The sequence below is a fragment of the Coffea arabica genome, chromosome 5e (assembly GCF_036785885.1).
Source record: "Coffea arabica cultivar ET-39 chromosome 5e, Coffea Arabica ET-39 HiFi, whole genome shotgun sequence".
Taxonomy (NCBI): Eukaryota; Viridiplantae; Streptophyta; class Magnoliopsida; order Gentianales; family Rubiaceae; genus Coffea; species Coffea arabica.
In genome coordinates, this window is record NC_092318.1 from 32954868 (window position 1) to 32967464 (window position 12597).

The window sequence follows — 12597 nt, forward strand, 5'->3', positions numbered from 1 at the left end:
GCTGATTCAATGTGATGCGCATGACTATTTTCGAAGCTCATTTCAATATCTCTGTGTATGGCATCGGCAAGAGGGATTTGAGTAGCTTATTAAATAGGTGTCAGAGGAGTGTATAGGGGCTATGGCAATGTTTAAATTTGCCAAAAAACTTGGGAAGTTGCGAGCATGGTTGTGGGAATGGAACAGAATGAGAGAGTATCAGCTGAGACACGGTTGCTAGCATAGTTGCCAGCACGGTTAAGGAGGCTGAAACAGAGTATCAGCTGAGAGAGGCTGAGTATGACTCAATGAGAGACGAGGGGTCCAGAATATGGCTCATAAAGCTAAAGCGAGTTATAATAGAAAGCTTGCTGTGGAATGTGGGTATTGGAAGCAGAAAGTGGCGATCAAATGGCTATCGGGAGTAAGACAAAGAAGGAGTATGAATTTCATAGTGAGGTTAAAAACTGATTTGGGGCAATGGTTGGAGGATATGGACAGCATTAAAGCCTCAGCCATTAATTTTTTTGCTAATTTATTTTCTTCGAATAGACAAGTCTTGGGGCAGCCTCTCTTTGAGTTTGGAGAGCGCCCCGGGTCTGGATGGATTTGGTGTGACGCCCCACTTCTCCCTAAAGCGAACCAAAGGGTATCCGCGGGACGCCTGCCCATCTCTCGCCAGGACTCACTACAATTGATATGATGCTAATTGTTAGTAATTTTATTGTTAATTTCCCCCTTTGTCCTTGCCAAATATTGTTTAAATTGTTAATATATACTTATATTTGGTATTTGGACCTATCTACAGGGAAGTTGAACTGAAATATACTAAAAAGGAGGACCTGTTGAGGAAAATTGCTCCACATGTGGGAGACTCCAAAGAGCTTCACAAACCCGGGGCCACAAGGTGCCACAGACGGATTGCATCTCTTTTGCTGATTAGAAGCTTTCCTATGAAGAGGAAACTAAAATCAAGGACTTCGCAGAGCTCCAATTCTTTGGCCTTTGGACTCTCAATTCGGTGGGGACCACTAGATAGATAGCATTGAGTCATTTCTTTTGGCTTTAAGGAAACAAACGTACAGAGGAGAAGAAAGGCATTAGTCTTTGTGGCTTGTTCCTTATTCGTGGGGACCACGAGACAAGAAGTAGTTTTTGTTTTAGAGTAGGAGAGCTTCGTTTTGTTTTTGCTTCTAGCTAGTTCCTTCGTATTCATTACTTTATTTATAGTTTTGCCGTTTTCTTCTAGGGTGAGGACGGAAACATAGCTTTGTTTTAGAATAATTACTTCTGCAATTTTGCATGGGATTTCCTCCATGAAGATGAACTAATTCATTTTTTCTAGTCGAAGGTCAATTTGAGGACTCGGTTCCGAACATCTGTGAGATCTAATTATTTTATTTATTTATTTTATTTATTGGTATTTGTACGTTTCTTGATTTAATTGTTTATGATTGTTTTGTTATTTGAATGTCAAGGGCCCGATATTCGAATTAACCTAATAATCTACTGTCATATTAATTGATTGAATCCGTAATTGTTCTATCGATTAATACCTGTGGCGATTAGCGTGATTGGTTTCATGTTACGGAAACGTATGATCTAATTTAAACAAACCCTCGTAGCGTGTTTGTTGGTTAGGGTTGGGCTTTTCTAATTATTAATGCAGTCAAGTAATTAAATCCTATGGTCGTACCTAGGGTTATTTCTTGGTTAGAGAAATAGTTAACGGTCGTACCTTAACTATCGAGAAATTAAGGAAAGGCTAGTTGTTCATCGCGTGTATGGCAACCATAACAAATCTATTAATGAGTAATTGAATTATCTTTGCGTCGATGATCAGTTGCATGGACCGTGTCTGAAAAGTTGTACCTTCGGCTAAAGTCATATTGGTTATTGATTAATTTCTATTAATTTCTATTAGTTGTTTTATTAGTTAGTTAATTAGTTATTTTATATTCTCCAAAAAACCCCCCATACTTCGGACTCTAAAAGAAATAAATTATCCCCAATCCCTGTGGATTCGACCCTACTTATCACTATCTACAGAAATTATATTTTATTTAAGCAGGTATTTATTATTGCACAGGTTTGACACCCTGTCAATTTTTGGCGCCGTTGCCGGGGACTGGTGCCAGATTAATTTGTTTCTTTTTGAGTTCATCTTGTTTTTAATTTTTTATTTATTTTTCTCTTATTTTTTTTATATAGTTTATGGCTTCTAACACCTCGTATTTTGGTGATAGACTGGATTTTGTTTCCAGGGAAGGCAATGAGGCTTGTTTTTTTGCTAAGTTTGCATATTCAGAGGCACTAAACTCTATTAGAGAAAGAATGACTGCTGCAACCTGTAAAATTTGTTATGTCAGGGATCATTCAACCGGTATGTGCCCCGAATATTAAGATAATCAGAGTGTCCCACTCAATAATTATGGAGATTTTTCACCCTGGTCTCAAACGTGGTATAACCCTAATCCAAACGGGTATGATCAAGGATGGTGGGATAACTCCAGTTATAATTATACAACAAGGCCAATGAATTTTCAACAGTATGAGTCTCAAGAATCATCATCTATGTCAGGTATGTCTCTTGAAGAAATAGTTGAATCAATAGCTACTAATACATATCAATTCCAACAGGAGACACAAATGGGAAATGGGATGATGAAGGATGCAATGAGTAATCTGGCAGATCAAATATGTCTATTGACATCCAGAATAAGTCGATTGGCTTCTCAAATTGAAGAATTGCCCTCGAAAACCATTGTTGATTTTGAAGAAAATGAGAGTGCAATTTGCTTGACTAGTGATGAGGAGATGCAAGAGTGTCAAAATGAGAGATCTACAGATGCAGTTGAAAAAGAAGCCGAAAAGAAAGAAATGGAACCCCAACCGCAACCCATTCAAGTGAAAGAATCCAGTGAAGAATCATCAAATGTGGTGACACCACCTCCATTCCCTAACCCGCATTTTCTTAACTCTTACTTTATGATTTCTGTTAATGAGATTGATTTTGTTATACTGGAAGTTTTTGAGTCTCATGGCAGAAATAAGTTAAGAGTAGTTATGGTCAAATATCTTGAACCGTTGAGTGCTCTTGATGGAGAAGTGGATGAAGAATTGAGATCACTGCTTGATTATTTGGCGCCATCTGCTAGTCCAAGGAAAACTGTAGCTCGTGTGCTCAAGGATTACTCTATTTACGAGAGTTATCAGGACTATATAAAGGATGAAGTATTGAAACGAGCCACAAAATTTTATCCTCCCTGAGCAAAGATGACAATGTCTAGCCAAAGACATTAAAAAAAGGCGCTTTTTGGGAGGCAACCCAAATATTGATTTTATTTTTTTTCGTTGTTAAATTCTTTAATTATGTCGTTTCTTATTTAAGTTGTGGTCGGTCTTAATGTTTTCCTCCACTGTGGTCAGGACAGCAATCTTGGCGTGCCCACGCGGTGTTTGTGACTCCTGAGGTCAGTGGACGTTTGCCAATCTTGGTGTGCCCACGCGGTGTTGGTCAAATCTCAACATCTCGTGACATTGGCAGGAAATGCAATCTTGGCGTGCCTACGCCATGTTAGTGACTCCTGAGGTCAGTGGACGTTTTATAATCTTGGCGTGCCCACGCTGTATTTAACGACCCAAAACCCAAAAAAAAAAAATTAAAAATTAAAAATTTCACATTGAGAAAATTAAAAAATTCAAAAATTCAAAAAAAAAACATTTTTTTCTTTTTCTTCAAAAATTCAAATTTTGAAAATTTAAATCCGAAAAAAATTGGAAAAAACATTGAAAAAAACCCCCAAAACCAATTTTTTTTCTTTTTCTCTTTTCTTTTTCTTTTTTCTTCTTTCTTTCTTTCTTTTCTTTCTTTCTTTCTCTTTTCTTCCTCTTCTTCCCCGCATCCTTCTTCTTCTTTTCTTTTTCTCTCTTTGGCCGAAATCCCTCGCCGCCGCCTGTCGCTTGGAGCCCATGGACCTCCACCTCCAACAGCCGAGCGCCGCAGCTTCGCCATTGCCGCACGCCCAGCTCCACCGCTAGCCCTCTTGCCGCTCGTGTGGCGGCCCCACTTCTCGCTAAGGCGAACCAAAGGGTTGGCGGGTCGCCTGCCTAGCTCTCGCTAGGACTCACGCACTCTAGTAACTAATTTCACCAAATATAAATCGAAAATAAACATTACTTCTCGAGCAAGTCACGTACTTAAATAATTCATACAATTCAACTTATACAACCCAAAACACAATTCCAAGTACCAACGAAAACGTCGAGCTTAGTATACTTAAATTCAACTTAATTTACAATTTAAAGTTCCTAATCCAGGGCACAGAAGCACCACAGGATTCACATTTTCCCAAAAACACAAAAATCATCCAAAAAATACTAACGTTTCCAAAAGTACAATTACAAAAGTGAGCATTCAAAATATAACATTTCTGTTCTAGTTCTCCAAGACTTCATGCATTTCAGAACCTGTCAAGGAAAATAATTTGGAAGGGATGAGCCAATAGCTCAGTGGTGCCTCGAAACATGCAATTCACATAAGGCAATTTAACAAGTACAAATAGACAAGTAAGCACTTAACAATTTAAGAAAGCGAAATAACATGACAAGAAAAGGATACGGGACTCTCAGGAGCCAAAGTCCACGCACTTGATCAGAAAATTTATAGTAGTTGACACTCCGTCAACTTTCACTACCTAAACTCCATGTAGACATTTTCCCTAATCTACACATCTCCTAGCAACGTCTTCCCCCTTATTTTCGGGCCCGACTCCAACACGAATATTGCAAGCACTTTTACCAAGACGGCAGAGAGGTACCTCCCACTCTAATAGAGCGTGGTACGTGCATCCGTTTGGTTTATTTAGTCGACGAGACCACGCTCCAATCGACATTGCAACACTTGTACTTGTGGCATTTCACGCAATCACATAGCATATAACATTTCATGATATCTCTAGCAAGTACTTTTAACAAGTAGTTCAACTAGCAGTTAAACGATTCATGCAAGAGACACTCACCTCAAGTGAAGTGTCTAGAATTCCAAACTTTGATCGAGATTGTGCTCTTCACCAACTCCTAAAATCATACAAATAATTCACATAAATTTCCACTTTTGAGTTGGCGAATTTAACTCGAGTCAACTAGCATTTAATTTCACTCAAAAATCCCAAACTAGTATTAATTGTTTTCTCAAAGTGAAATCCACAAATCGAGTGAAATTAAATTTTGAGGTTTCTTTAAAACCCAAAAACTTGCTACATTCGTCAAATATTCTAACATCCAAGTTCTAGAATCATATAAGCCATTTAACACCAATTTGGTGTCACAAGTTGAGAAAAATCACATTTAAACCATTTAGAGGAATTTTCCCCTCAAATTTTTCCCAAACATATCTTGGGAAATTCCTTTAAGAGGCAATCATATAAACCAAGTAAAACTAGTCGTTAGAATTTCTATAAAATAGAAACTCCTTAAGTTTGCCAAATTCCATGACCAACTTAGTCCAATGATTTTCATGAAGACAAAAACTTGAGTTTTTAGGAAAATTTCCAGATTTGACAAATTCCTCAAAATAGGGCATTTGGTCTAATAAAATTCAAGGTTATCAACTCAAAGTGGACCTAGTAACAACGGTTAATGCTAGAAAACATTTTCGGGACAACTTTGGTCCACATTTACCCACGATGAAATCCAAACGTCAAACCATTTCTAATTTCAAACAAAAATTATGTTTTGGTATCTTCTTGAAGAATAAGATTTTGGTCCACTTTTTGGACGTAACCTCTACTAAATTTTTGTCCCAAATTGAGCTATACAAACCCCTTAATTAATACACAAATCATTTGAGCTCAAGTTATCGTGAAAACAGTTCACAATTATCATTCAAAGCTGGAAAAATTTCAGGTGCATTCGGTAGCAAGTAGTCCATTTCCCCTTCAATTTATCCAAAATTTTTCAACTACCCAAAAGCTACATTTTCACCCAAACAATACTACCCATATAGGTTAACATGTATACAGCCCAAGTAGTTCAAAAATTTGTCAAAATTGACCCCCAAAATTCGACTAAAATCTGGAAAATTTCCAGAATTTTTTGGACAGCATATACCTTCATTTTCCTTCAATTCCTCAACATCATTTCAACTAAGAAAGTGGTGAATTTTCCCTCAAATGACCATAGACATTCAGCTTAACATTTACACAATCCATGAAGCTCAATTTCTTGTCAAGAATCAGATCAAAAACTCGAACACAAACTGGGAAAATTTGGACAGTTTGGTTCAACAGCAGAGCAGTTTTCGTATTTTGGTCACATCTCATTCAATTCAACTTAGATTTGAGCATGGTTGGTAGCGTTGGAAACTAAACTCATAGGGATACAATTTTTCAGAAGAAATCGTTTTAAAATTCTACTCATAACTAGCTCGAAATCTGGCAACAAAACGCAGCTCATATCCTGGCTTCCAGTGAACCAGTGGAGCAGGACAGGTGACTTTAAAAGACTGCCACGGTTCACTCAGGTGGAACCAGGATGTGAATTTTACACCGTTGGAAAGCTGGAAGAGTCTAGTTTCTAATGGCACTAACGGCACTCAATTTCGATGTCGGAGGGCAGAGTTATGATCGAAACAAAATGGCTGCCTGAGCCATACGGGAAAAATTTCCAGATTTTGCTGGTTTTGGAATTCATCACCTTTGGTCAACCAAACCTCAATATCTTTCAATGAAACTTTACACACAACTCCAACAACACAAAAACATCAAATACGAGCCGTTAAAACCTCAGAATTTAGCATGAAAAAGGTCGGTCTTGGCAGGGGCAGAATCGGAACTTTTTGCTTCAAGAGCTCAATGAAGTTTCTAGCAATAATGCACCTTTAATCTACTTCCTTAAGCACTAATTCAACAATAAAACCATCATCACAGCCATCAACTCAAAGTGGGAGTTCATAGAGCCCACATTTAACAATTTCCAACAATAATAAGCTACCCATAAGCATAATCAAGCTCTTAAGTGTGAGTTAGCCTTCATTGAACAAGAATTGAAGAGTGGCTCATGGTTACCTTACTTGTGTGCTAAAAGGTCAGATTTTGGTGTCCCAAAAGCCCCAAGAAAATCCGTGAATGTGCAGCTCCTTCTTTGTCCAAGTGATTGTCCAAGTTGTCTTGAGCTTGTGTGGTGAATTTGGTGTGAATTGGAGCAAGAAAATGGTGGAGGAAAAATTGTGAAATTTGGAGTGTGAGAGAGAGTAGAGACCGGCGGTTATGGTGAGGGGAAAGGGAGGGAAAAATCTGAAATGGAGAGCTTCCTTAAGAAGCTTGAGTGTGGTACAACTTTTGTGCTCCCAAGTCAACTGTGAACAGTGTATCGCGCGCGCGTTTCGCGCCCGTTTCCTCTGAGGTTTGTTTTAACTATGCACTAAACCTCTAATGCACATATATTCATGTAATTATCATTCACTCTTAATGACCTCAAAATAAGGTTCTAAAGTCCTTCAAATAAATCGCGCGCGTAAAACGCGTATTTCCCACTTATGCACGATAAGGTGAAATTTTTGAGAAATTCTTATAACGATGGCATTTCTAACTAATACATGGATATTTAGGCATAAAAATACCTATTTTAAGACTAGGGTATAAATCTCCCATTATTCGGGCTCATGAACTCTCAAGTCAGTTACTATTCCTGAGCCTACGGGCACTATTCACACTTAACAACTTTCAAGACTTGAATTGCGAACTAATTGCCTTAAAATTACTCATGAGCTATAATGCTATAGAATTGGGTCCAATAGGGCTAGAAAATAATATTCGAAATAATTGAACAATTAACTAATTAAATAACCTCAGAATGGGAATTTAAAAGAAATAAATTGCGAGTCCTCACATTCCTCATCTAACATTTCTCCAACTTAATTATACCTTTTTATAGCCTCCACATATACTACATTTCAACTTAGGACTAATTCGCGCGTTGGTGCGCGAAAATTCAACTTAGGGCTTTGCCGAACGCGAACCGTCAATTAAATCTTAAAAATTCAAATAAATTGAAATGTAACATTTGAATGATTGAAAACAATATTATTTAAATATAAATACATATTATTGGATAATTTTAATATTTTCAATAATATTTTGATTTAATTTTCCAGAGGATAATGAAATTTTTGAGGTCCTCACAGCTCGTCCGCCTCACCAGCCTCTCTCCACTTCACCCACAGCCCACGGCCGTGCCTGCCTCCCTACTGCGCGCCTCCTAGCCGCCGTCGCGCGCCACGAGCTCCACCACGCGCGACCACCGCCAGCTCTCCTCCAACTTCGTCAGCGACCAGAGCCACCGTCGCGCGCTGCTCGCGCGCACGAAGCTTCGCCCACCGCCTCTTTGCCAGCTCGCCACATCTCCGTGCGCAACTCCAAGCGCGCCGCTGCCTCTTGAGCTCGTGCCACCACCAGTTCGACCAAGCTCCGCCAACCGCCGCCATCTCCCTCTGCTCTCTCTCCACTTCGTCACCATCTCACGGCCAACAGCTCCTCCGCTGCTCCACTGCTCCACCACCCATGGCCATCTGCTTGGTGTCTCTGGTATGAAGCGGAGGTATTTGTTTTTCCCAATTTATTGGCCCAACTTTCTAAGGTAAATTACTTATATTTGGAGTACTATTTCTGGAATAGATTTCTAGATTGAATTGGGCACAGACTTTGGGTTCTATGTTGAATTTTGGTTTTCGGGCCCCTGCTAAATTATTTTGCTGAATTCTTGATGCCCTATGACTGTTGATTTAAGTAGCTAAAGTATTCGGGCCTCTGCTGAATTGTAGTTGGCAGAGTTGTGCATTTATTTGTTCAATCCAGCAACTATAATACTTAGTGCATTGATTGCTGATTTCATGGCCATAGTTACTATCCCAATTCATTTGTTTGGGACTTCTTTTCGCCCTTGAGATTGATATTTTCTAGACCCTCTGATAGCTATTTTCTTTGGAAGTTATTGGGAGTTGATTTTGGGGGTTTTCTGCTTCTGTGGGGCGTTCGTTGCAATTTTGGGTTGGGCATTTAGGTGCCGCTTCTGTGTACCATTGGTTGCGATTTGTAAGAGGTTCTTGTGGCTGCTTTAATTTTGCTCTGCTTTAATTTTTTGTTATGCACCATTGACTATTAGGCTTTTGCGCTGAAAGTGTTGCTCCTGTTAGTCTCCGAACTACTGTTGCTGGAATTTCCCTATTCTTGGGTCATTTGCTGATTTTAGTAGGTTGAGTTGAGTATTTGACTGTCCAATTGGAGACAGTTGTTGAGGTTGTGGGTGGAATTGTGTCCAATTGCTAAAATTTGTTATTTTGATTAGCACTAGCACCGCTCTTAGTTTGTTCGACTTGTTGTTTTGGTGCATTGTTGGGAGCTGTGCTCTGGTATCGTAGGGTACTTTCTGCGTCCGTTCGTTGAATTGGAAGGCTATTGAAGGATACGGTGTTCCATTGGAACTATTTCAGTCAACTGCACCTTATAACTTCCGGTCCCCACGGTACTGTCTGGCCATCGCCTTATCCCTCCAGTGGTAATACTCGAGTATACTGAAACGGTGGCCCAGGGTTCCAACCTACCCGACCGAACCCAATCCTGGCTCGAGTAGGTCAGTAACCAAGGGCAGGGCCCAAGTTCAGCTTAGAGCTTACAACATGCACAAGTAATCAAGTAAACCGATGAATGGTAAAATTTTATCATTTGAGTAGGTCGAGTGAGATAAAGTACACACTCGCCCTAAGAGGGTGGACAATTTCATAAGAACATGTAATTTACGGTAATCAAGTAATTCAAATAATCAAGTAATCAAGTAAGCAGGTAACCAAGTAAATAGGTAATCAAGTAGGTTGGTAAACGATACGTAGTTACGGTTAACGGTTAACGGTAAGTAATTACGGTTAATTGGTAGACATTTGTCATTTTAATAGGCCGCCATTGGCCGTGTCCCACATTTACCATTTAAGAGTCGAGGAGATTCCCTCCAACCGACTTATGCAGCCATAGCATCATTAATCATTTAGACACATTACATAAATATGTAATTCAAGTATCTCAAGTCGAGTAATTCAAGTATACCCTACTTAAATATCCATGAGTGTGGTAAATACTTAACATATAGCACTTAACACTTAATGATCATGGAATAAGTATGTCATAGACTCATTCAAATTACGTACTCCTATATGGAACACTCACCTATTGAAACAAGAGAGTAAGCGCTCAAACAAGTGTTTAGGCGTCCGCTCCGAGTTCCTCTTGAAGATCCCCTTGAGCGTCTGAGAAAATAACAATTAACTATCACACACTATCACTTAAAATTCCCAATTATCACGAAAGGTCACACACTAGTACAATATAGAAAATATCGCAATGATGAGCCTAAATTTCCTCGTAAAATCGAGGCCCAAGAGTGGAGTTCAAAAACTCAAGAATAATCCAATTTTCATCCTCAAAATCATTGGATGGAAACAAGTACATATAATTCATTTTCAAAACGAACGACCGAAGTCGAAAGTAAACCTGCCACGTCACAATCCGGCCAAGAACTAGCCGGATATCCGACTGGATTTCTGGCTGGATTCAAGGCAGTGAAGAAACCCAATTTTTTTTTTCAAAACTCACCACCAATCAGGCCAACTATCCGGCCAAGAATTGGCCGGATACACGGCCGGATTCTATGAAATTATTCCAGCGCGGATTCTTTTCAAAATGGCCAAAATTTTTTATTTTTGGAGTATTCTTTGAAAAATCATAACTCACTCCCTGAATGTCCAAAATTGGAAAACTTGGTACCGTTGGAAACGTCTTTCAAATTATTAAAAGTTTCTAGAAGAAACCTTTCCATGAATCTAAGTGGAAGGCATTCAAATTTTGGCTTGAAGTTGATAACTTGAGTTATCAAGACAGTTTTAAGTTGGTTTTTGGCCAACTTTGAAAATTCGGCAAAATTCACTCAATTTGAACCAGCCTTTGCAATTTGGAAATCTATTAGAGTTGCAATCCATGTTTAGAGCAAAACAAACGGAACAAGAATTGAAGTTTTGAGCACCAAGATATGGTGACCCAAATTTACCAAAATTTCCTTGTTAAACAAGGGTTTCCCAAACTCAAATCATGAATTTTGGAAATCTAGTTGAACAATGAAACGATCTCGGAATAGTACCAAATTTGGTATAATTATTCTAACATATAAGGGATATCCCTCTACCAAATTTCATGGATAAATAAGTACGGGAAGTCACTTAACAAAATCACTCAAGTTCCCAAAATTTCAAGGCAAAACTGCCTTGTGCATGGAAATTTCTTTTTCTAAACTTGTGACCAAGGAAAATGCCTAAAACATGTCCCATTTAGAATAATCAAATCTAGTAAGGGTTCAAGACATATTTGGTAGGTGAGTTACACCAAGAATTTCGAGTACAAGTCCCAAACCAAGATTAGTCAAGGATTGGTCCAAAGTAAAGAATTCCATTACTGAGTCAGTCCAAAACTTTGGCCACAACTCCCTCAATTTAACTCAGAATTGAGCATGGTTGATGGCGTTGAAAACTAGATTTATAGGGCTATATTTACTGAAAGAAACCGTTTTCAAAATCTGCCCATAACTAGCTCGTTCATGAGCATCAAGTTACAGCTCATGTGCTGCCTTCCAGGAAACAATGAAACAGGACAGCAATTTTCAAATAAGTGGTTTGGCTCACTCAGATAGAACCAGAATGTGAATTTTATACCGTTGGAAAGTTGGAAATGTCTAGTTTCCAGTGCCACAAATGGCACTCAATTTCGACATTGGAGTAAAAAGATATAGCCGAAACAAAAACACTGCCTGGGTGAATACGGGAATAGTTTCCAGATTTCTAAGCTTTCGTAAATCCAACATTTGGGTGACCAAATCAAGTTATTTTTCAATGAAACTTTTTACACATTCAATATAACATATAAAAAACATAAGAAATCTATTAGAACCTCAAAATTTCGCACCAAAGTGCTCGAACAAAGTAGGGGCAAAATAGTCACTTTTGGTCATTGCACCATCCTTGAGTTTCTATCAACAACCCAACGTTAATCCACTAGTTTAAACACTAAATAAACATTATTACCATCAAAACATCACAAATCAGTCCATATATGCAAGGTGGGAGTTCATAGAACCCACTCAACCAAATTTTCCTCAAAATAATGCTACCCATTAACATGCATGAGTATATATGAGCACTATAACTTCCATAAACCAAGTTTTCAAGGTTTGATCGTTACCTACTTCACTTGGTGTGCAAAACAGAAATTTTTGGTCCCTCCTTGCTCCAAGAAAATCGTGAAAAGCTCCCCCTTTTTTAGCTAGATACAATCTCCAAGTGTTCAACTAGGTGTAGTTCAATTTTGGTTTGATTTGGTTGATGATTTTTGCAAGATTTGGAGATGGAAAATTGAAGAGCTCTTGGGTTATTTTTGCAGCTTGATGGCTGGCAAGAGAGACTAGGAGAGAGAGTGTATTGATCAAATGAAGCTTCCTTGAGAAGCTTTAATGTGTGGCCCAAGTTGGTGCAAAAGTCAACTCTCCTTCGCGCGTGTACGCGCGCGTTTTGTGCTCGATTCC

At 38.8% G+C, this 12597-nt stretch overlaps 1 long non-coding RNA gene across 1 annotated transcript; it reads right to left on the bottom strand.

Annotated features, from left to right (window-relative positions):
• Positions 1-4394: 4394 nt before the first annotated feature.
• Positions 4395-7253, bottom strand: LOC113743397 (uncharacterized). Its single transcript, XR_003461096.2, has 3 exons — positions 7047-7253; positions 5001-5058; positions 4395-4449 (listed from the first exon to the last, which is right to left on the bottom strand). It is a non-coding gene; the product is annotated as an uncharacterized lncRNA (long non-coding RNA).
• Between the last annotated feature and the right edge of the window lie 5344 nt (positions 7254-12597).